Source organism: Pristiophorus japonicus, chromosome 5 (genome assembly GCF_044704955.1).
Source record: "Pristiophorus japonicus isolate sPriJap1 chromosome 5, sPriJap1.hap1, whole genome shotgun sequence".
Taxonomy (NCBI): Eukaryota; Metazoa; Chordata; class Chondrichthyes; family Pristiophoridae; genus Pristiophorus; species Pristiophorus japonicus.
The window spans coordinates 261,546,047-261,570,474 of NC_091981.1; the positions used below are offsets into that span (position 1 = coordinate 261,546,047).

Sequence of the window (24,428 nt, forward strand, 5' to 3'; positions counted from 1 at the left end):
TTCGACCTAAGCATTGGATTGAGATACTTATCGGCCCAGCCGAGTTGGCCCTGCAAAGTCCTCCTCACTAACGTCTGCCAAAGTTGAGAGAGTTGTCCCACAGACTAGTTAAGCAACAGCCTGACAGACATATTTACAGAATCGTACCAATGAAGACCGTCACTATTCCTGGGTACGTTCTGTCCCACTGGCAGGACAGACCCAACAGAAGTGGCGGCACAGTGGTATACAGTCGAAAGGGAGCAGCCCTGTGAGTCCTCTAACATTGACTCCAGTCCCCATGAGGTCACATGGCATCGGGTCAAACATCCTGCTGATTACCACCTACTTCCCTTCCTCAGCTGCTGAATCTGCACTCCTCCACGTTGAACACCACTTGGAAGAAGCATTGAGCGTAGCAAGGGTATAGAATGTACACTGGGTAGGGGACTTCTATGTCCAACACCAAGAATGTCTAGGTAGTACCACCACTGAGCGAGCTGGCCGAGGACATAGCTGCCAGACTGAGCTTCTGGCAGGTGGTGCGAAAACCAACATGAAGGAAAAACCTACTTGACCTCGTACTCACCAATCTACCTGTAGCAGATGCATCTGTCCATGACAGTATTGGTAGGAGTATGCCCTGTCCACAAAAAGCAGGACAAATTGACTGAGGCCAATTAGCACCCCATTACCCTGTCATGTATCCAAACATGGTTACTGCATGTACTATTACATATGATGTGCCACCAGAGGGCACTACTATGGGAAACTTGTACACCAGCTGTATGGTCATGAAGGTGTGCAACCAGAGGGCACTGCAGTGGGAGACTTGTAGGTTACCTGTACAGGTGTGCCAGGCCTAGTATAAAAGGCAGGCCACCACGTGTGATCCTCACTCTGGAGTTACATTAAATGGACTAAGGTCACGACAGTTCAAGTGCAATACATTGCCTCGTGGAGTCATTATCAGAGCATCTAAAGACATAACCATTGGTGATGAGATTACAGACTTTCACGCGAAAATGGCTAGCCTTGGTACGTTGATACAGTTCGCCGATGGAGATGATTAGGACGCTTTTGTGGAGAGGCTCAACCATTTCTTCACAGCAAATGACCTGGCAGGCGATAATCTGACCACACTGGCTGATAAGCGCAGAGCTATCCTGCTAACCAGTTGTGGGACCACCGTCTATGACCTCGTCAGGGGCTTGCTGGCATCAGCGAAGACAACGACCAAGACGTACGAGGAGCTTGCAATGCTGATCGAAGAACAACTCAAGCCCAAAGAGTGCATCCTCACAGCCGGTTTTATACCCACAGACGGCCCGAAGGCCAGGAAATCGCAAAATATGCTGCAGACCTCACGCTGCGGGATATCTTTGTCATCGGAATCAGCCACAAGGGCCTTCTTCACAGACTACTATCTGCGGATACCACAGTCTCACTGCAGAAGGCCATCACCGTGAGCCAGGCTTTCATGACCTCTAGGCGGATGACTCATCCTCAGGACTCAAACCCGGCAAGTACTGTACACAGAATGGCGCCTTTTAGAGGCTGAATTGTAGAACGTGAATCTCCTCAGGGGAGAGAGAACAGGCCCCTGAGTCCCTTAACTTAGAGTCCGCCGAGGGGAGCTCATCGAGTAGCACCATGCTGGCGTTGCAGAGGGAATCACAGGGCTCACCAGTGCCGATTTAAGGACTATGTGTGTAAAGGATGCAGCAAAAAGGGCCACCTTCAGCGAATGTGTAAAAGAAATATGACTCACTGTGTTGATGATGAGTCTGCAGATGGCCATGAATCCAGCGCGGATTATGAAGCGATAGTCAGAGAGGCAACTCAGCCCCACGATGATGTTTAACTGCACCACAGAATGTTCCCCGTTGAGGATGGAAGTCGAGATAAACGGCGTTCCAGTCTTCATGGAAGTGGACACGGGAGTGAGCCGGTCAGTAATGAATCAAGAAGCCTTTGAGAGGCTATGGGACAATCAAGCTCAACGACCCAAGTTGATCCCGGTTCAGGCAAAGCTGCGCACCTACACCAATGAACTTATCCCAGTCGTTGGTAGTGTGGATGTAAAGGTACTCCATGATGGCGCGGTGCACAAGTTACCCCTGTGGATTGTTGCAGGTGATGGATCAACGCTATTCGGAAGAAGGTGGATGGAGAAAATCCATTGGAGCTGAGAAGATTTCATCCCTCCAGCAATCGACGTACCCCACGCTCAGAGGCAAAACAAGCCCTCACCTGAGGTTGGATCCAGCACCAGAGAGCAGACCAGCACAGCACCCAAGGCACAGACTGCTCAGAACGACTGTGTGGAGATGACCCAGCTGAGATGACCCGAACGCACCTTCCAGGCTCCAGTGGCAGGACTCCGGAGGAAGAAAATCGGATCCAAAGGCGACTTCCCAGCCTCGATGGCAGAACCCGGGGAGAAGAGGATCACCGCAGTCGACATCGTGGATGGAAGAAAGATGGCGCCCAAACCATGAGGTGAGGCGCTGAAGAAAAAGATGGCGGCGGCCAGACCATGAGGTGCAGCGCTGATGGAGCAACACGTGGTACCAAACGAAGAAGAGAATTGGGGTAAAGATAGCAAGGCTCTCTTAAAGCAGGCCAGCAATCCACCACACTTAAAGGGACAGGTCCACCTACTCAATCAATGTAATAGTAACTGTGTGTTAAATATAAAGCCTGTAATTGATGTTCAGAGTTTTATACATGTAATAAGCAAAGAAATGTCGTGCGATTGTGATCGGAGCTACAGTTTATGTACAATGAGTAATGAAACGTTGTGCGATGTAGAATTTCAACTGCATTCAGTTAATGTAGCGGGCAAACACCCATCGGGAGCACACAGGTCCAGCGAGCTACCCAATGCTGTAGCCTGCGTCCCTAGGACCAGAGTGATGCACCACGGAGTGTGGCCACAAGCAGCTAATTTAGACAAGCTGCAGAGCAAGCGATCTCAGGAGGGCAACGGCATTGGTATCGATACCCTGCCCCTGATCGGCTCCACCTCTCAGGCACCCGATGGCACCAACCGCCACGAGCCTGAAAGAGCAAACCGCGCCAGTGGTGCAGCCCCCAGACCGAATCGCCACCAAGGCTACACCCGGGAACAAAGGGTCACCCGCAATGGCTCTCCCAAATGGGACCCGGACCAGCCAGGATCCCAAACCAAATAACACCCAGGCAAGCAAGTCAGCAGTTCCCTGCGCACTGCCAGACGACTGCTCCTCAGGGAGCAGCAGCGACCTGGGCGCAAGGAAAGGATAGGGAGGTCATTGGCATCTGTGAACCTGCCCGACACTAGGAGCAACGGCAAAGGCCCCAAAAGCAGGCAACTTGAGCCAACTGGGTTTCCACTGCCAGCACTGGGCACCGCACCGTCACCAGACTAGCTGGACACCATCCAGCAGTTCTGGGACTAGTTAGTCCTCACGCACCGATGCTGACACCAGTACTGATTCCAAGTATGTATCAGGTATGTACCTCACCAGTCAAATGTACTTGCCTCACAACTGTACCAGAAATGTAATGATGTAAATACAAATTTTTTTCTGGTCTTGAATGTATATGAATGTAATGAGCCACCAGCATAACCTATATGTGTGTGTGTGGGGGGGGGGGGGGGGGGAGAGAATGGAGTGGTCATGGACTTACAAACAGAAGCCACCAGCACCTCTACTGTCAACGAAACACCACCTACTCACCCAAGATGGAAAAGACCCTCCAAGGGTCAACCAGATAGATCTAAGCCCAGAGCACAGTCAATGCATGAAAGCGATTTGCACTCAGGACTTGGGGGAGAGTGATGTCATGTATCCAAACATGTTTACTGCTTGTACTATTATATATGATGTGCCACCAGAGGGCACTACTATGGGAAACTTGTACACCAGCTGTATGGTCACTAAGGTGTGCCACCAGAGGGCACTGCAGTGGAAGACTTGGAGGTTACCTGTAGAGGTGTGCCAGGCCTAGTATCGAAGGCAGGCCACCATGTGTGATTCTCACTCTGGAGTTACATTAAATGCACTAAGGTCACTACAGTTCAAGTACAATACATTGCCTTGTGGAGTCATTAACAGAGCATCTAAAGACATAACATACCCAATTCTCAATCATCGGCAAAGTAACGGAAGGTGTCATCAACAGTGCTATCAAGTAGCACTTATTAACAAATAACCTGCTCACCAATGCTCAGTTTGGGGACCGCCAGGACCACTCAGCTCCAGACCTCATAACAGCCTTGGTCCAAACATGGGACAAAAGAGCTGATTTCCAGATGTGAGGTTAGAGTGATTGCCCTTGCCATCAAGGCATCATTTGACCGAGTGTAGCACCATAGAGTCAATGAGGATCAGGAGGAAATTTCTCCATGAGCTGGTGTCATACTAAGGACAAAGGAAGATTGTCGTCATTGTGGAGGCCAATTACTTCACCCCCAGGATATCGCTGCAGGAGTTCCTCAAGTCAGTGTCCTAGGCCCAACCATCTTCAGCTGCTTCATCAATGATCTTTCCTCCACCATAAGTTCAGAAGTGGGTTTGTTCGCTAGTGATTGCAGAGTATTCAATTCCATTCGCAATTCCTCTGAAAATGAAGCAGTCTATGCCTACATGCAGCAAGACCTGGAAAACATCCAGGCTTGGGCTGATAAGCGGCAAGTAACATTCGTATCACATAAATGCCAGGCAATGACCATCTCCAACAAGAGACGGTCTAACCACCTCCCCTTGATATTCAATGTCATTACCATCATTGAAATGCCCACCACCAGCATCCTGGAGGGTCGCCTAGAAATTTAACTAGACCAGCCTCATAAATAGTGGAATTGGAACATTTAGCTCACAACCTACCAGCACAGGACTGTGAAAAATATATTCACCTTCTCTGATACCATGGGGCCAAAATTGGTGAAGGGCAAGGGCCGCCCAAGTGCCACCCAAAGGACTGCCGATGGCCGCCGAGATATCCGACGGTAGTCTGGGTGGGGTTTGCGGCAAAAAAGGTCCTTGAAAGGGCGGCCAGTGGCAAAAGAAGGACTTATGCCGTCAATCTAGGCGGCAGTGGGCAGGAGCACTCATTCTCGGCGGTAAATGCGCTTGCCGCCTGTTATATATGCAGACTGTAGAGATACTCTCTGTGTAGTCACTGTATAGTTGCATGAGATGGAGACTTGTTTACCTGATGTACGATCATTAAGGTTTACACTGTGTGTATACTATGCTGGCACGACTAGAGGGTGCAACTGGTGGAGACTGGGGTTTCCTGCCCTGGTGGCAGGGTCTGTATAAAAGGGCAGCCACCATGAGGCTGCCTCACTCTGGAGTTTGGAATAAAGGACCACGGTCACTACAGTTTGAGTACAACACATTGCCTCGTGGAGTCATTCATAAGTACATTACAGACATAACAACTGGCGACAAGAATACGAACTTTCACGCAATTATGGCTACCTTTGGCACACTAAAAGATTTCGCAGAGGGTGATGATTGGGATGCCTTCACGGAAAAGCTCGAGCTATATTTTGTGCCAAACGACCTGGCAGAGGAGACGGACACATCGACGGAGAAGCGCAAGGCTATACTGCTGACCCGTTGTTGGACCAAGGTTTAGCGCCTCATCAGGGACTTGCTGGCACCCACGAAGGCCAAGGATAAGACATACGATGAGCTGACTGAACTAATTTTCGACCAACTAAAACCAAAAGAGAGCATCCTCACAGCCAGGCACAGATTCTACTCACCGCAGACCTGAGGGCGAGGAAATTGCAAAATATGCTGCTGCCGACCTCAGGAGACTTGCGGCACCGTGTGATTTTGGCACACACCTCAATGAAGCATTGCGAGACATCTTCATTATAGGAATTGGCCACGAGGGCCTCCTTCACAAGCTATTATCTGCCGACACCACAGTCAACCTGCAGAAGGCTATCAGCATCAGTCAGGCGTTCATGACCTCAACTCGTAGCACCAAGCAAATTATTCATCCTGTGGACTCAAACCCAACAAGTACTGTACACAGAATGGTGCCTTTCACAGGCAAGACTGTAGAACGTGGCTCTGCCCAGGACAGAGAGTACAGACCTCAGGGTTCCAGAACTCAGAGTCCACCGAGGGGTGCTAATCAAGTAGCAGCTTGCTGGCGTTGTGGAGGAAACCATAGGGCTCACCAGTGTCGGTTTGCTGAGTACGAATGCAAAGCCTGTAACATGAAGGGCCACCTCCAGCATATGTGTAAAAGAAATACGACTCACCATCTAGCAGAGGAGTCGGTAGCTGACTTTGAATCCAGCGGGGATGATTTGGCCAGAGATAGCTCAGCCCCAAGAAGAAGTGTGTGGCGTGTATACCTGCACCACCGATTGTTTTCCAGTGAAGATGGAAGTCGAAATAAATAGCGTTCCAGTCTTCATTGAAGTGGACATGGAAGTGAGCCATTAAGTGATGAGCCAGGATGCCTTTGAGAGGCTATGGAACGAAAAATGACCCAAGCTGGTTTCAGTACAGGAAAAGTTGCGCACCTACACCAAGGAGCTGATCCCAGTCCTTGGTAGTGCGGATGTAAGTGTAATCCATAATGGCGTGATGCACAAGTTACCTCTGCGGATTGTTGAAAGTGATGGTCCAATGCTTCTCGGAAGAAGGTGGATGGAGAAGATCCAGTGGAAATGGGAAGACTTCTTCACTCCAGCAATCGATGTCCCCCGTGCTCAGAGGCAGAGCAAAATCTCACCTTCGCTTGGGCCAGGCACCAGAGAACAGATCAGTGCAGCACCTGAGGCACAGACCATCCATTATGACTGCATGGCAATGATCTGACCGGAACAACCTAAAAGTACCTTCCCAGCTCCAGTGGCAGGACTCCTGGGGAGGAAGATCGAATTCACAGGCACTCTTCCAGCTTTTGTGGCAGAATCGCGGGAGAGAAGGATCAAGGCAGTCGACCTTGAGGACAGAGGCAAGATGGCGTCCCTGCTGCAACGAGGCTGAAATAACGATGGCCACGGCAATACCACGAGGTGCAACGCTGAGGGACCAACACGTGGTGTCTAACAAAGGATTTGATTGGGGTAAATCCAGCAGGGTTCTCTTAAAGGAGACCTGCAACCAACTGAACTTAAAGCGACATTGTATGCACGACAATCAATGTAACGAACCGATTAAGATTGTGAACAAAATGTTGTTGCGAGATGTCGGTACCAGTCCTAATGTAAAGAACAAAATGTTATTGCGAGATGTCGGGAATAGAGTGTCCCCAAAAATAGCAAGCGAGCGAATTCAGGAGGGTAAAGGCGCTGATCCTGATGCCCTCGCCCAGTTGTCCCCACAAGTTATAGGCCAGCGACCTCAGGAGGGTGAAGGCACTGATCCTGATACTCTGCCCCAGGTCTATCCCACGTTGCAGGCACCCGATGGCACTATTTGCCACGAACCTGGAAACGAAAGCGGCGCCAATACGCGCAGTCGGCTGCCGTTGCCCACCACCCGGGTGGAGACGGTACAGCCCCCAGACCTAGTCACTACCTCGGCCATGTCCGGGAGTGAAAGGTCAGAACCAACGAGTTCCCCAAACGGGACCTGGAACAGCCAGGTTCCCAACATCATTAGAGAGCAGGCAGAAGATTCTGCAGCGCCTCAAAGGAGGACAGGGAGGCCACACACATCTGTGGCTCTGCGCACCACTAGGCAATGGCAAAGGCCCTGAGTCCTGGCAAGGTGAGCGAACCAAGCCCACCCTGCTAGCAGGGAGCGCAGCGCCGCCATCAGACGACTGGGACCCCATCCGGTTGCACTGGAACTAGCGTCCTCATATACCTGTACTGCTACCTCAGTACTGACCATGACTGAACCATGAATGCAATCTACCAATTTGGGCGAACGACCGTAAAACGTAATGAATGTAAGTTATTGAACCAAGGTATCACGATACAAACAGTAAAAAAAATGTTTTTTTTCTTCCTTTCTTTGTACTTGCACTGTGTCTGATCCTGTATGTTAATGTAATAGGCTAACTGCATGATCTCGCTGTCGGAGGCGGGGGTGGGGGGGTAGGGGAAATGGATGTATGTATGTAGCCATGGACATACTGATGGATCACACCCAGAACCCTCTGGAACCTCCACTGCATCAACGAACCATCCAAACTTGTAACCACTACCCAATGTTGTGGCAAAAAGGACTTGGGTGTTAACAGGGAGAGAGCCAATCCAAAGCACAGCCAAGGTGCAAGGGCTATTAGCAATTAAGTCTGGGGAGAGCCAAGCCAGAACACACAGTGCAAAGGTTATTGGCACAAAGGACTTGGGGGAGAGTGATGTTATATATGCAGACTATAGAGATACCCTCTCTGTAGTCACTGTAGTTGCATAAGATGGAGACTTGTTCACCTGATGTACTATCAATAAGATTTATTTTTCTTTTCTTATCAGTAGGTAACCTTTGGCATTGTTGCCAAATTAAGTTAATTTAAAGGTTAAGTCATGGCAGGAGAGCCCAGACCCACGTCATGCTCCTCCTGTGCTATGTGAGAAATCAGGGACGTTTCCAGTGTCCCTGACTACTATGTGTGCAGGAAGTGTGTCCAGGTGCAGCTCCTGACAGACCGCATTGCGGCACTGGAGCTGCACATGGATTCACTCTGGAGCATCCGCGATGCTGAGGGTGTTGTGAATAGCTCGTTTAGTGAGTTGGTCACTTCGCAGGTAAAGGTTACACAGGCAGATAGGGGATGGGTGACCAGCAGGAAGAGAAGGGGAAGGAAGGTAGTGCAGGGGTCTCTTGCAGTCATCTCCTTCCAAAACAGATATACCATTTTGGGTACTGTTAGGGGAGATGGCTCATCAGGGAAAGGCAGCAGCAGCCAAGTTCATGGCACCATGGGTGGCCCTGCTGCACAGGAGGGCAGGAAAAAGAGGGGAGAGCTATAGTGATAGGGGATTCTATTGTAAGGGGAATAGATAGGCGTTTCTGCGGCCGCAAACAAGACTCCAGGATGGTATGATGCTTCCCTGGTGCAATGGTCAAGGATGTCTCAGAGTGGCTGCAGGGCATTCTGGAGGGGAAGGGTGAACAGCCAGCTGTCGTGGTGCATATAGGTACCAACGATATAGGTAAAAAACGGGATGAGATCCTACAAGCTGAATTTATGGAGCTAGGAGTTAATTAAAAAGTAGGACCTCAAATGTAGTAATCTTAGGATTGCTACCAGTGCCGCGTGCTCATCAGAGTAGGAATCGCAGGATAGTTCAGATGAATACGTGGTTTGATGAGTGGTGCAAGGGGGAGGGATTCAAATTCCTGGGACATTGGAACCAGTTCTGGGGGAGGTGTGACCAGTACAAACCAGACGGTCTGCACCTGGGCAGGACCGGAACCGATGTCATAGGCAGAGTGTTTGCTCGTGCTGTTGGGGAGGGTTTAAACTAATGCGGCAGGGAGATGGGAATCTATGCAGGGAGACAGAGGGAAGTAAAAAGGGGGTGGAAGCAAAAGGTGGGAAGGAGAAAAACAAGAGTGGAGGGCAGAGAAATCAAGGGCAAAATTAAAAAGGGCCACATTACAACATAATTCTAAAAGGACAAAGAGTATTAAAAAACAAGCCTGAAGGCTGAGTCTCAATGCGAGGAGCATTCGTAATAAGGTGGATGAATTAACTGCGCAGATAGCTGTTAACGGATATGATGTAATTGGGATTACGGAGATATGGCTCCAGGGTAACCAAGGCTGGGAACTCAACATCCAGGGGTATTCAATATTCAGGAAGAACAGACAGGAAGGAAAAAGAGGTGAGGTAGAGTTACTGGTTAAAGAGATTAACCCAATAGGACATTAGCTTGGATGATGTGGAATCTATATGGGTAGAGCTGCAAAACACCAAAGGGCAGAAAACGTTAGTGGGAGTTGTGTACAGACCACCAAACAGTAGTAGGGAGGTTGGGGATGGCATCCAACAGGAAATTAGGAACGTGTGCGATAAGGGTACAGCAGTTATCATGGGTTACTTTAATCTACATATAGATTGGGCGAAGCAAACTGGTAGCAGTACTGTGGGGGAGGATTTCCTGGAATAGGAATGGTTTTCTAGACCAATATGTCGAGGAACCAACTAGAGAGCAGGCCATCCTAGACTGGGTTTTGTGTAATGAGAGGATTAATTAGCAATCTGGTCATGCGAAGCCCCTTGGGGAAGAGCGACCATAATATGGTAGAATTCTTAAGATGGAGAGTGACACGGTTAATTCAGAGACAAGGCTCCTGAACTTAAAGAAAGGTAACTTTGATGGTATGAGACATGAATTGGCTAGGATAGACTGCGAAAGATACTTAAAAGGCTGACAGTGGCAGACATTAAAAGATCACATGGATGAAAGACAACAATTGTACAACTCTGTCTGGTGTAAAAATAAAAAGGGGAAGGTGGCTCAACCATGGCTAACAAGGGAAATTCGGGAAAGTGTTAAATCCAAGGAAGAGGCATATAAATTGGCCAGAAAATGCAGCAAACCTGAGGACTGGGAGAAATTTAGAATCCAGCAGAGGAGGACAAAGGGTTTAATAAGGAGGGAGAAAATAGAGTATGACAGAAAGCTTGCTGGGAACACAAAAACAGAGTGCAAAAGCTTCTATAGATATGTGAAGAGAAAAAGATTAGTGAAGACAAATGTAGGTACCTAAGGGTTAATTAAGAGGGTGAAAATAGAGTATGAGAGGAAGCTTGCTGGAAGACTAATTTAGGTCCCTTGCAGTCAGAATCAGGTGAATTCATAATGGGAAACGAGGAAATGGCAGACCAAGTGAATAAATACTTTGGTTCTGTCTTCACTAAAAAAGATACGAATAACCTCCCAAAAATAATAGGGGACCGAGGGTCTCGGGAGAAACTGAAGGAAATCCGTATTAGTCAGGAAATTGTGTTAGGGAAATTGATGGGATTGAAGGCCGATAAATCCCCGGCGTCTGATAGTCTGCATCCCAGAGTACTTAAGGAAGTGGCCCTAGAAATAGTGGATGCATTGGTGGTCATTTTCTAACATTCTATAGACTCTGGATCAGTTCCTATGGATTGGAGGTTAGCTAATGTAACCCCACTTTTTAAAAAAGGAGGGAGAAAACAGACCGGTTAGCCTGACATCGGTAATGGGGAAAGTGTTGGAATCAATTATTAAAGATGCAATAGCAGCGCATTTGGAAAGCTGTGACAGGATTGTTCCAAGTCAGCATGGATTTATGAAAGGGAAATCATGATTGACAAATCTTCTAGAATTTTTTGACGATGTAATTAGTAGAATGGACAAGGAAGAACCAGTGGAAGTGGTGTATTTGAACTTTCAAAAGGCTTTTGACAAGGTCTCACACAAGTGATTAGCGTGCAAAATTAAAGCACATGGTATTGTGCGTAATGTACTGACGTGGATAGAGAACCAGTTGGCAGACAGGAAGCAAAGAGTCGGAATAAACGAGTGCTTTTCAGAATGGCAGGCAGTGACTAGTGGGGTACCATAAGGTTCAGTGCTGGGACCCCAGCCATTTACAATATACATTAATGATTTCGATGAAGGAATTGAATGTAATATCTCTAAGTTTGCAGACACTAAGCTGGGTGGCAGTGTTAGCTGTGAGGAGGATGCTAAGAGGCTACAGGGTGACTTGGACAGGTTAGGTGAGTGGACAAATGCATGGCAGGTGCAGTATAATGTAGATAAATGTGAGCTTATCCACTTTGGTGGCAAAAACAGGAAGGCAGAATATTATCTGAATGGTGACAGATTAAGAAAAGGGGAGGTGCAACGAGACCTGGGTGTCATGGCACATCAGTGATTAAAAGATGGCATGCAGGTACAGCAGGCGGTGAAGGTGGCAAATGGCATGTTCATAGCCAGAGGATTTAAGCATAGGAGCAGGGAGGTCTTACTGCAGTTGTCCAGGGCCTTGATGAGGCCACGCCTTGAACATTGTGTACAGTTTTAGTCTCCTAATCTGAGGAAGGACATTCTTGCTATTGAGGGAGTGCAGCAAAGCTTCACCAGACTGATTCCCGGGATGGCAGGACTGACATATTAAGAAAGAATGGATCGACTCGGCTTATATTCACTGGAATTTAGAAGAATGAGAGGCGATCTCATAGAAACATATAAAATTCTGATGGGATTGGACAGGTTAGATGGAGGAAGAATGTTCCTGATGTTGGGGAAGTCCAGAACCAGGTTTCACAGTCTAAGGATAAGGGGTAAGCCATTTACGATCGAGATGAGGAGAAACTTGTTCACTCAGAGTATTGTGAACCTGTGGAATTCTTTACCACAGAAAGTTGTTGAGGCCAGTTCATTCGATTTTTCGGCTAAAGGGATGAAGGGGTATGGAGAGAAAGCAGGAATGTGGTACTGAAATTGTATGATCAGCCACAGGTGGTGCAGGCTCGAAGGGCCGAATGGCCGACTCCTGCACTTATTTTCTATGTTTACACTGTGTATATACTAAACTGGCACCACTAGAGGGTGCAACTGATGGAGACTGGGGTTTCCTGCACTGGTGGCAGGGGCTGTATAAAAGGCAGCCACCATACGGTTGCCTCACTCTGGAGTTTGGAATAAAGGACCAAGGTCACGACAGTTTGAATACAACACATTGCCTCGTGGAATCATTCAAAAGTATTTTACAGACATAACACCGCGCAAGTGCCGCCGAGGATGGAGTCGGACCTACGGAGGGTCGAAGGCTGCAAATAAAAATCATTAAAAAAAAAACATTGGAAGAGCTTCAGGGGACCCCATCAAGTTAAGTCGCTGTAAAGAATTTTTTTTAAAATCATTTACTAACCTTTTCTTTCAGCTCTTCCTGCTCACCGTCAGGGATAGACCAGCCTGCTTGCAGTGGTCCACCCCCATTCTGGCGCCGACTCCATCCGCACCAATCTGGCATCTGGAAGGACGGGAGGTCAGTTGTGCAACTTGGCCGTCAGCTGATGTCAGCGGGCGGTTCTCGGCGGTTCTCCTCTCCCGCCCACTCCACACCAAATCGGAACTGGCACTGGGTGCAACTCGAGGAGGAATGTTGGCGGCAGTGGGCGGCAGGGCCATCAATTTTGTCCCCCATAACTTTTTAGATCTTTGCAGATAAAATGGTCAAAATTGGTTATGGCCATTGTTGAGGCTGTATCACCGGCTGAGTATATTTTTTAACGCTAGGCGTTAGGTGCGGGCTCCAAACATGAAATTCAGAGTTGCTGCTGAGAAGGGGATTGCAGTGTTAAGTCATGGTGTTGCACACTTAACTGGAGGCGGTAAGCGGCGGTAAGAGGGCCGTTAAGTTGTGCCTCTACATCCGGGCGCGAAGCAGTATTTCGAGCTGCGCCACAGACATAGTGGATCCCATTGTGGCGGTGATTGGGCGCCTCACCACCTCGTGGTTATATTCGCTTCCTACGCACTCACGCAGGTGGTGAAGATGATAGACCTAGCAGCAGCTCGTCAACATGTCCACCAATTCTCCAACCCCGCCGTGGATGCACTCCTTGATGCCCTGGCGAGGCAGAGTGATTTGCTCAGGACAGAGGCTGGGAGGAGACTGTTATATCTGTGGACTTATATTTACTCTGTACAGCCACCAGAGGGCTCATACCCTGGAGTCCCAAGGGATCCCATAATTCCTTGGGAGCACAGGTATTTAAGGAAGCTTCACAGGTTGGAGAGGCACTCTGGAGACCTGCAATAAAAGACTACGGTCACACTTTACTTTGAGCTCACAGTGTTCAGTCTGACTCTTTCTCCATACACAACAACTGGCGACGAGATACAGATAGCGAACCAAAAGATGCAGAGAACAGTGGGCATACTGGAGAAATTTTCAGAGGGAGATGATTGGGAAACTTTTGTGGAGCGACTCGACCAATACTTCGTGGCTAATGAGCTAGATGGGGAAGAGAGCGCTGCCAAACGAAGGGCAATCCTCCTCACCATCTGTGGGACACCAACGTATGGCTTCATGAAAAATCTGCTCACTCCAGCGAAACCCACAGAGAAATCGTACGACGATTTGTGCACACTGGTTAGAAAGCATTTGAACCCGAATGAAAGCGTTCTGATGACGAGGTACCGGTTCTACACCCACAAAAGGTCTGAAGGCCAGGAAGTGGCGAGTTATGTCGCCGAGCTAAGACGCCTTGCAGGACATTGAGAATTTGAAGAACATTTGGAGCACATGCTCGGAGACTTTTTCGTACGTGGCATTGGCCATGAAACCATACTTGGCAAACTTTTACTGTAGAGACCCCAACCTAGAGTAAGGCTATAGCGATTGCCCAGGCGTTTTTGCCACCAGTGACTACAGGAAGCAAATCTTTCAGCACACAAGTGCTGCTACAAATACTGTGAACAAAGTGATGTTGTTTTCGAATCGTAACGTACAGAGTAGATCACACATGCCTGCAGCTCCACATCCACACATGACTCAGAGTTCACCATCAAGGGTGATGAATGCAAGGCCATTAACACCTTGTTGGCGCTGCGGGGGTGATCATCATTTTCATTCATGCCGATTCAAAGAGTACGTTTGCAAAGGCTGTGGAACAATGGGACACCTCCAACGAGTGTGCAGGCGAGCTGCTAAGCCTTTTAAACCTGCAAACCACCATGTTGCAGATGAGGACAGATCCATGGAGGATTATGACGAACCAGAGCCTCAGATAGAGGAGGCAGAGGTATATTGGGTGCACACATTCACCACGAATTGTCCCTCCGATAATGCTGAATGTTGAATTAAATAGACTCCCGGTGTCAATGGAGCTAGACACAGGCACGAGCCAGTCCATCATGGGCAAAAAGACTTGCGAAAGGTTGTGGTGCAACAAGGTCTCAAGGCCAGTCTTAACCAGTTCACATGAAACTAAGAACTTACACGAAAAAACTGATTCAAGTAATCGGCAATGCTATTGTAAAGGTCTCCTACGATGGAGCGGTGCACAAGCTACCACTCTTGCTGGTACCGGGCGATGGTCCCACGCTGCTTGGCAGGAGCTGGCTGGGAAAGATATGCTGAAACTGGGACGATGTCCGAGCACTATCGCCTACTGACGACACTTCGTGTGCCCAGGTCTTAAACAAATTTCCTTCGCTGTTCGAACCAGGCATTGGGAAATTCCAAGGAGCAAAAGTGCAGATCTACCTAATTCAGGGGGCGCGACCCATCCATCACAAGGCGAGAGCAGTACCGTAATGAGAGAAAGGGTAGAGATCGAGCTAGACCGGTTGCAACGAGAGGGCATCATTTCACCGATCGAGTTCAGTGGGTGGGCCAGTCCTATTGTCCCAGTCCTCAAGGGAGACAGCACCATCAGAATCTGTGGCGATTGCAAAGTAACTATCAATCGTTTCTCCCTGCAGGACCAATACCCACTACCAAAGGCCGACGACTTCTTTGCAACGCAGGCGGGAGGAAAGACGTTCACGAAGCTGGATCTGACTTCAGCCTACATGACGCAGGAACTGGAGGAATCATCGAAAGCCCTCACCTGCATCAACACGCACAAGGATCTTTTTGTTTATAACAGATGCCGATTTGGAATCCAATCAGTGGCGGCGATATTCCTGAGAAACATGGAAAGTTTACTGAAGTCGGTCCCGCACACCGTGGTCTTCCAGGACGTTATCTTGGTCACAGGCCGCAACACAGTCGAGCACCTGCAGAACCTGGAGGAGATTCTTAGTCGACTCAACCGCGTGGGGCTCAGGTTAAAATGCTCGAAGTGCGTTTTCCTGACACCTGAAGTGCAGTTCTTGGGAAGGAGGATTGCAGCGGACGGCATCAGGCCCATCTACGTGAAGACGAAGGCAATCAAGAACGCACGGAGGCCACAGAACGTGACGGAGCTGCGGTCGTTTCTGGGACTCTTGAACTACTTTGCTAACTTCTTACTGGATCTCAGCACACTGCGAGAACCACTACATGTCTTACTACGAAAAGGGGGTGAATGGGTTTGGGGCAAAAGTCAAGAAAATGCCTTTGTAAAAGTGAGAAAATTGTTATGCTCAAACAAATTGCTTGTATTGTATGATCCATGTAAGCGTTTGGTACTAGCATGTGATGCATCGTCATATGGCGTCTGGTGTGTATTGCAACAAGCTAATGATTTCGGGAAACTTCAACTGGTTGTTTATGCATCCAGGAGTCTGTCTAAGGCCGAGAGAGCCTACAGCATGATTGAAAAAGAATCGTTAGCGTGTGTCTATGAGGTAAAGAAAATGCATCAATACCTGTTTGGACTAAAATTCGAATTGGAAACTGACCATAAGCCACTTATATCCCTGTTTTCCGAGAGTAAAGGGCTAAATGCCAACGCATCGGCCCGCATCCAGAGATGGACGCTCACGTTGTCCGCATACAACTGCGCCATCTACCACAGGCCAGGCACAGTAAACTGCGCCGATGCTCTCAGTAGGCTGCCATTGCCCACCACGGGGGTGGAAATGGCGCAGCCCGCAAATCTAGCCATGGTTATGGAAGCATTTGAGAGTGAGCAATCACCCATCACGGCCCGGCAGATCAAAACATGGACAAGCCAGGACCCCTTATTATCTCCAGTCAAAAGCTGTGAGCTTCACGGGAGCTGGTCCAGTGTCCCAGTGGAAATGCAGGAAGAGATAAAGCCGTTCCAGCGGCGCAAAGATGAAATGTCTATACAGGCAGACTGCCTTCTGTGGGGCAATCAAGTAGTGGTCCCCAAGAAGGGCAGAGACACCTTCGTCAATGAACTCCACAGTACCCACCCAGGCATCGTAATGATGAAAGTAATAGCCAGATCCCACATGTGGTGGCCGGGTATCGATGTGGACTTACCCGAGTCCTGCGTTCACAGACGTAATACATGCTCGCAGTTAAGCAATGTAGCCAGGGTGGCACCGCTATGTTTATGGTCTTGGCCCTCCAAACCGTGGTCTAGGGTACATGTCGACTGTGCAGGCCCATTCTTGGGTAAAATGTTCCTTGTGGTTGTAGACACGTACTCCAAATGGATTGAATGTGAGATAATGTCGGCTAACACGTCCGCTGCCACTACTGAAAGCCTGCGGGTCATGTTTGCCACACACGGCTTACCCGATGTCCTGGTGAGCGACAACGGGCCATGTTTTACCAGTGCTGAGTTCAAAGAATTCATGACCCGTAACGGGACCAAACATGTCACATCTGCCCCGTTTAAACCAGCGTCCAATTATCAGGCAAAGAGAGCAGTGCAAACCATCAAGCAAGGCTTGACGAGGGTAACTGAAGGCTCACTGCAGACTCACCTATCCCGAGTCCTGCTTAGCTCCCGCACGAGACCCCATTGGGATCCCACCTGCTGAACTGCTCATGAAAAGTGCACTTAAGACAAGGCTCTCGTTTGTTCACCCTGATCTACGTTCGGCTTCAACAAAGTGCATACCATGATAGCGCAAATGTGTCACGTGAGATTGACATCAATGATCCTGTATTTGTTTTAAATTATGGACAAGGTCCCAAGTGGCTTCCCGGCACTGTCATGGCCAAAGAGGGGAGCAAGGTGTTTCGGGTCAAACTTTCAAATGGACTCTTTCACCGGAAGCACTTGGACCAAATCAAACTCAGATTCACAGACTATCCTGAGCAACCCACCTTGGACCCTACCTTTTTTGATCCCCCAACATACAAACCAGTGGCAACCGGCACCACGGTTGACCACGAAGCAGAACCCATCATCCACAGCAGCCCTGCAGGGCCCAACAAATGATTCAACAACACCAGCTTTCACACTGAGACCATCAACCAGGGCAAGAAGGGCCCCAGATCGCCTCACATTGTAAATAGTTATACTATTGACTTTGCGGAAGGCGGGGGGGGGGGGGGGTGTTGTTATAGATGTGGACTTGTATTTACTCTGTACAGCCACCAGATGGCTCATCCCTGGAGTCCCAAGGGATCCCATAATCCCTTGGGAGCACAGGTATTTAAGGAAGCTTCACAGGTTGGAGAGGCACTCTGGAGACTTGCAATAAAAGACTACGGTCACACTTTACTTTGAGCTCACAGTGTTCAGTCTGACTCTTTCTCCATACACAACAGAGACCACAACCACGAGCATGGAGATGGCTATGGAGGGAAGTGGCAGAACGAGTATCTGTGAGTGACGCGAGTGCCCAGGACAGCCACTCAATGCCGCAAAAGGTGGAATGACATGACACGGCTTCTCGGCCTTTTGGCGAAGATCATGCGTAACTGACCTGACAGGGGAGTAGCCACCATGACCTCCGGGTGGTTCTCCCTGGATCAGGAAGGTATATGCTTGCTTTTTTGGAAACAGGAGGTGGGTGGGGTGGCTTGACCCATCCACCTCCACGGAGGTGTGTGGGGGACCTGACCCATCCACCTCCATGGCACGAACCTGGTATTGCAGTACTTCCAGGAACGGTGCAGTGGCTCTAGGCCTTTTGGCTAAGAGCATTGGCGCAGAGTGATCCTTGGCGTGTGCAAGGTGACCTCTGGCGTTTGTGATTTGACAAAGAATTGGAACGATTGGCTACGAATTTCAAAAAAAAAAAGACATGACACGGCTGCTGAGGGCGAATATTTTAAATGGAAACTTGACCATGCTTTGCCCTGAGCTCGATGTGCACTCTCTCCTCAATGTAGTGTTTCGCAATCCATGCTCTATGTGGGTGAGGCTAGATGCAAGGTTCACATTTGAAGCCTCACCCACTGCAAGGCACATTTGAAGCCTCACCCACTGCAAGGTCTTGCATGCGTTGTTAACCTTGCTACTCGGTTCTATAGACCCACCCTTCACGTTGTTAGCTCCTCAGTCTTCATATGCTTCTCGAAGACGGTAGCCTCCCTGTTACTGTTTGGTCCTGGCCCCCTCATTCAAGCATTGCCACACCAAGTCCACGCAGCTAATGGAAGTTACATCGAGCTGTGTACGCTCTCATACAGTAACATGTATTCAACTATGTAAGGCATTTGGGACACACTGATAGAAGGGCTCTAACTGAGACGTTCTCTTTAATCTTACAAGCCAAACTCGCCCACTATAGGAGGGAGTAGATGAGGACTGGAGGAGGGGACTCTAACCTCCAGGACATAACTCCGTTGGAGGAATGCATCTCGGTCCTGATGGGGCTCCAGTTGTTGCCGTGGAGGTGGGTGAGGCCGATCCCCCTCGGGACAGTGATGGTATGTTGAGTTCCTTTGCAGCGTACAACAGGCCACTTAGGCCTGACACCACAATCCTTCAGCTCTTTCCATCAGACTGGCATTCCTGAATGCCTTTCCCGCTCTTGGACCTCTTCCCTGCAGGTAACCACTCTTCTGCCTTTGTGCTTTCAGATGATCAAGCAGAAGGGATGGAGCCTGTATTGCAGCCTTCCACTGGTGGAGATGGTGACGAGAAGGAGGACGACACCTCTTTCAACCTAATGCAGGAGCCAGCAGCATCTGAGAATGGAGCCAGCAGCTTCGTCGATGAAGGAGTGGTCAGGGAGGTGGAAGTGGATGATGCTCCGGGACCCAGTGGCCTGCAGCAACGCCACAGAGGTGGGGGAAACCTGGGGGCTAGCTCCCCTGAGGGAGACTGCGCGCCTGAGTCATGGTCAGCAGCACTCTGATGATGAGCCGGAATTAGAGCTTGTACAGCAATCTGCTGGGTGCAATAGCAAGGGTGACTGAGAGTCTCGGTGCACTAGCTGTGAGGATGGAGGAGTCTGCCTCAACTATTGCTCATGCCTCTCAGCAGCGCACCGAGCTCATCCTTGGTAGATACCAACGGATGTTGGATGTAAGAAGTAATCATGGGGTCTCAGATATATTGGCACGGGCTATGGCTGATTTTGCAGTAGCATTTGAGCACCAGGCCAATGCTATTGTAGGCCTGCAGACTGTAATGCTGTCAATGCGTGAAGGCATCAATCAGCTCTGTACTGTGCGGCAGTCACAGTCAGTCTTAATGCAGAGGCAAAAGCAAAATACTCCAGATGCTGGAATCTGAAATAAAAACAGAAAATGCTGGAAATCTCAGCGGGCCAGGCAGCATCTGGGGAGAGAAACAGAATTATCATTTCAGGTCGATGACCCTTCGTCAGAACTGGCGAAAGTTCGAAATTAACAGATTCTTAAGGAGCACTGAAAGGGAGAGGGGAGGAAAGAACAAAAGGGAAGGTCTGTGATAGAGTGGAAGACAGGAGAGATTTGAGAAACAAAATGGATGATGGGCCAACTTGAGATGATCATGGCAGAAGTTAGAAAAAGATGAGTCTCGATAGGGTGTGAATGGCAGAATAATTACGAGCTGCCATGGGAAACAGGGGGGGGGGGGTTAAAAAAAGGGCAGAAAGGGAGCAAAATATGAGCAGAGGTTATGGTCTGAAATTGTTGAGCTCGATATTGAGTCCGGAAGGCTGCAAAGTGCCGAAAAGAAAGATGAGATGCTGTTCCTCGAGCTTACGTTGAGCTTCATTGGAACAGTGTAGGAGGCTGAGGACGGATAGGTCAGAGTGGGAGTGGAACGCAGAATTAAAGTGACAAGCGACCGGAAGCTCGGGGTCACACTTACGGACTGAACAGAGGTGTTCCGCAAAGCGGTCACCCAATCTGCATTTGATCTCCCCAGTGTCGAGGAGGCATCGTGAGCAGCGAATACAGTACCCTAAATTGAAAGAAATACAAGTAAATCGCAGTTTCACCAATGAAGCTCAACGCAAGCTCGAGGAACAGCACCTCTTGTAGGCACTTTCCAGCATTTTCTGTTTTTATTAATGCAGAGGCAGCTTGATTCCACAGACGCATTGACTGCTGCCATTGTGTCTGAGGCCCCATCAGTTCAATTGGGAAATCTTACCGAACCAGGGCAGCAATCTGTGCTCACACTACTTGCTGCAGATGAGGCTCTGCCCCAGGGGAGTAGCAGCGAGTTGGGCCAGTTGGAAAGTGATGTAATCTCTCAGTACGACATAATTCCACCCTTGCCCCTGCCATTCTCTACAACCCATCCACACCAGAGTGCTGCCACTCATGCTGAGGTGATGCAGTCCGCAGCCGGGCCTTCCAAGGCCTGAGTTGGTCGGGGACGTCCTGCTCGATCATCATGTGTGGCAGCAGCTGAAAGTGAGCAACCAACTACCAGCCTTGCTGCAGGCCCTGAGACCCCATTGAGAAGGAGCAGTAGGCGTGGGAGGGGAAGAAGGGAAGGGGTGGGAAAGCACTCAGCAAGACCCATTAAAGACCTGGGGGAAGGTGGCCACAGATGCTGAGGTTGTTAAAACATGAACTGATGTAACTAGTTGCACTTGGATGACCCAAAAAAGAATTGTTTGACATGGCTACCTTGTTGAAATGTGAACTCATGTAAATTGTTGCACTTGGATGAATGATCGTCGCCAGAGATGGCTACCTTGTTGGAAAATGAGCTCACGTCAATAGTTGCACATGGACGTCACTGAGAATGTTTGAGTGGGTCTTATTGGTATTATTATAGGCTGGGGATGAAGACGTTCTGTTATGCTTGTGTTCAGCATTTTACCTCCATCATTATCAGTTGGCTCTTTGTTAGTAATTTTACCTCCATCATTATCGGTTGGCTCTTTGTTAGAAACGCACGTACGCTATACACTTCCTCCTCGGAGCTCTCAAATGCCTCGGGCTGCATCGCCAGATCCAGACTGGATTGGTCATCATCCACGTGGTGTGTCGCAGCTCACTTGCTCTGCTGTGGACATGTCCGCTGAAGATGCCCCGTCTTCGCACACCCTCTGCATACATACTGCCTGAAGCGGCACTGATGGGATCGGTGATTGCCCACGCAATGCCAACACGTTGAGCTCGGATTTGCGTCCGATGGCGAACTTTGAGCAGCTCCCGTTCTCGCATACGCAGTCGAGTAGGTCCTCGATGGTGAACTTTGAGCAGTTCCTGGTGTTGCAGATGCAGTCGAGTAGGCCCTGCCATGTGCAGCTCTGCCGGCCATCGATACAATTTTGTACACAGTACTTGCCATGGAGTTCCTGTTTTGTTGCGATATCTGCTTCGTGCTTTTCTGCGTGGACATGTCTGGGCGATGGTGATGACCTTGCTGAGGTCCGACGTCTCCGCAGCCAGCAGCTTACTTAAGATCGCCTCGTGGTTGACACCGATCATGAAAAAGTCATGCAAGCATGTCTTCCAATGCAGGCCCAAATTTGCAAGACACTGCAAGATGTCTCAGGTCAGCAACAAATGCCGCTACGTCCTGGCCTTCTGGACGAACGTGCATATAGAAGTGATATCTAGATTCCTTCCGTGGGTTTAAGGTGTTCCCGAACTAGCGCACATAGTTCTTTGTAATTCCGTGGGTGAGAGCAGATTCCTGATGAGTGCATAGGTTGTGGGGCCACAGACAGTGAGAAGAACTGCCCTGCGCTTCTCTGCATCCTTGTCTTTGTTTAGGTCGTTTGCCACGAAATACTGATGAAGACAATCCGTGAAATCTCCCCAATCTTCTCCCTCATTGAATGTCTCGAGAATTCCAACAGTACTCAATCGTGCTGTGCTCGCCATACTTTTGCATGGGTTCGTATTTGCCTCGTCGCCAGTTATGGTGTATGAAATGATACAATGAGCTCCGTACTGTGAGCCAATGATCAGGTGTAACCTGGTCAGTCTTTAATGGCTTCCAGAAGTGACAATACAAAGGTGAAGTTCAGCTTATATACCGGGCCTAGCATGAGTGTACCTACGATCCTAGGACCTCCGACGGTAGTGGGCAGAAATTATGTGCATACATTACAGTTTTTGTGTTCAATAAACAAAGTTTTGATTCTTCACATGCTTGTGTTGCGATTTAAATACATGGAGGCTTGCAGGGTGTGGAGCGATGTGTTTAGCAGATGGCCAGGAGTACAGGCTGCCCATTGGGCATGTCTTGAGTCACTCACTGGAATCGATGCGTGATGAGTCTCTGATGAGCAGCCCTTCCAGCCGCAGCACTGTCAGGCTGCCTCCTCCTTGGCTGAAGCTCCTCGTCTTCCACCTCATCGTCATCGTCCTCCTGAGGCGGGTCATCCATCCCTGGTGGTAATGCCTGGCCTCTCATAATGGCCAGGCTGTAAAGCATGCAGCACACAATGGTGAAAATGGAGACCCTACAGGTGAGTACTGAAATGCCCCTCCAGAGCAGTCAAGGCAGCAAAAACACTGCTTCAGAACTACGATAGTTTGTTCTATAATGGTCCTGGTTGCAGTATGGCTGATGTTGTAACACTGCTCGGCAGGGGTGGTGGGATTGCGGAGGAGTGTCATCAGCCAGGTCATGAGACCATATCTTTTGTCACCGAGGAGCCAGCCACGGCCTTCATACAGTGGCTGGAAGAGTTGTGGCACACCGCTCTTCTGCAGGATGAAGGCATCGTGGCAACTGCCAGGATAACAGGCATTGACAGTGAGGATCATCTGCCTTTGATCACAGACCAGCTGAATGTTGAGGGAGTAGTAGCCCTTGTGATTATGAAACACCTCTCCATTGTGGAGTGGGGCCCGCAATGCCACAAGCGTACAACCAACAGCTCCCTGAACCCTGGGGAAGCCCGCTATCCTGGCGAAGACACAGGAACGCTCATCTTGCTCTTCCCTGGATATGCTGAACTTGGTGTAGTGCATTCGTCTGCTGTAGAGGGCGAATGCAGCAATGTACTACAAACTGCGAGATGTTGCAAGAGACTGGAAGGAGTCGGTACATTGAAGTTGAGGGCTACTGTCACTTTCACTAGCACGGACAGCAAGGTCCTGGTCAGCTGCGAGGTCTGCCTGCAGGAGTTGGCAGAGCCCCGTGACCACCTTCTTGCGAAACTACAGCCTTCTTCCACACTGCTCCTCAGACATCTCAAGGTAAAAGTAATGCTGAAGGAAAACCCTGCGACTGTACGGCCTACTGCCCCAATGTCTGGGGCCTCTTCTCTGGCGTGCAGCCACAATTGCCATAAGCCGTCCCTGCAGCCAGCGTCATCCAAGTCTTCGCCGCAGGACGACATGTTGTGCAATCACTGTCCCTATGACTTTGCAGAGGTAACAGCGATATGCTCGATGCCAATGCATCCGACCTGAAGCCCACCAATGTTTGCGAAATGCTAATAGTCAAGCTGAGTAGTCAACAGCCGCAGCACGCCAACACCTACGCTCTGTGCGAGCTGCTAATGCAGCACTGACCGAGACCTCTGAGTCCCGGCTGCAACTTCCTTTAAATAACATCCCGGATTAATTTCCCTGCCTTGTGCATGCCAACGTTTTGAGGCGTCATCGCCGCTTGTCGCTAAGTGAGGCGGCTAAACTAAATTTGGCAAGACCGGTGCCAATGAGGCGTTATACGCGAACTGACGTCATGATTTTCATGCCGGTAGTTGGCGGGATGTTAAATGTATACTCCCTTGAAAAACCTCAACCCAATTTCGCACGAGACAT

At 49.3% G+C, this 24,428-nt stretch overlaps 1 protein-coding gene and 1 pseudogene across 6 annotated transcripts in view; one reads left to right on the forward strand and one right to left on the reverse strand.

The window, feature by feature from the left end:
- Positions 1 to 24,428, reverse strand: part of LOC139264683 (leucine-rich repeat transmembrane neuronal protein 1-like) — a 386,994-nt gene that overhangs the window by 118,148 nt on the left and 244,418 nt on the right. The gene's annotated exons all lie outside the window — the stretch shown is intronic.
- LOC139264932 (U2 spliceosomal RNA) lies at positions 18,189 to 18,427 on the forward strand (annotated as a pseudogene).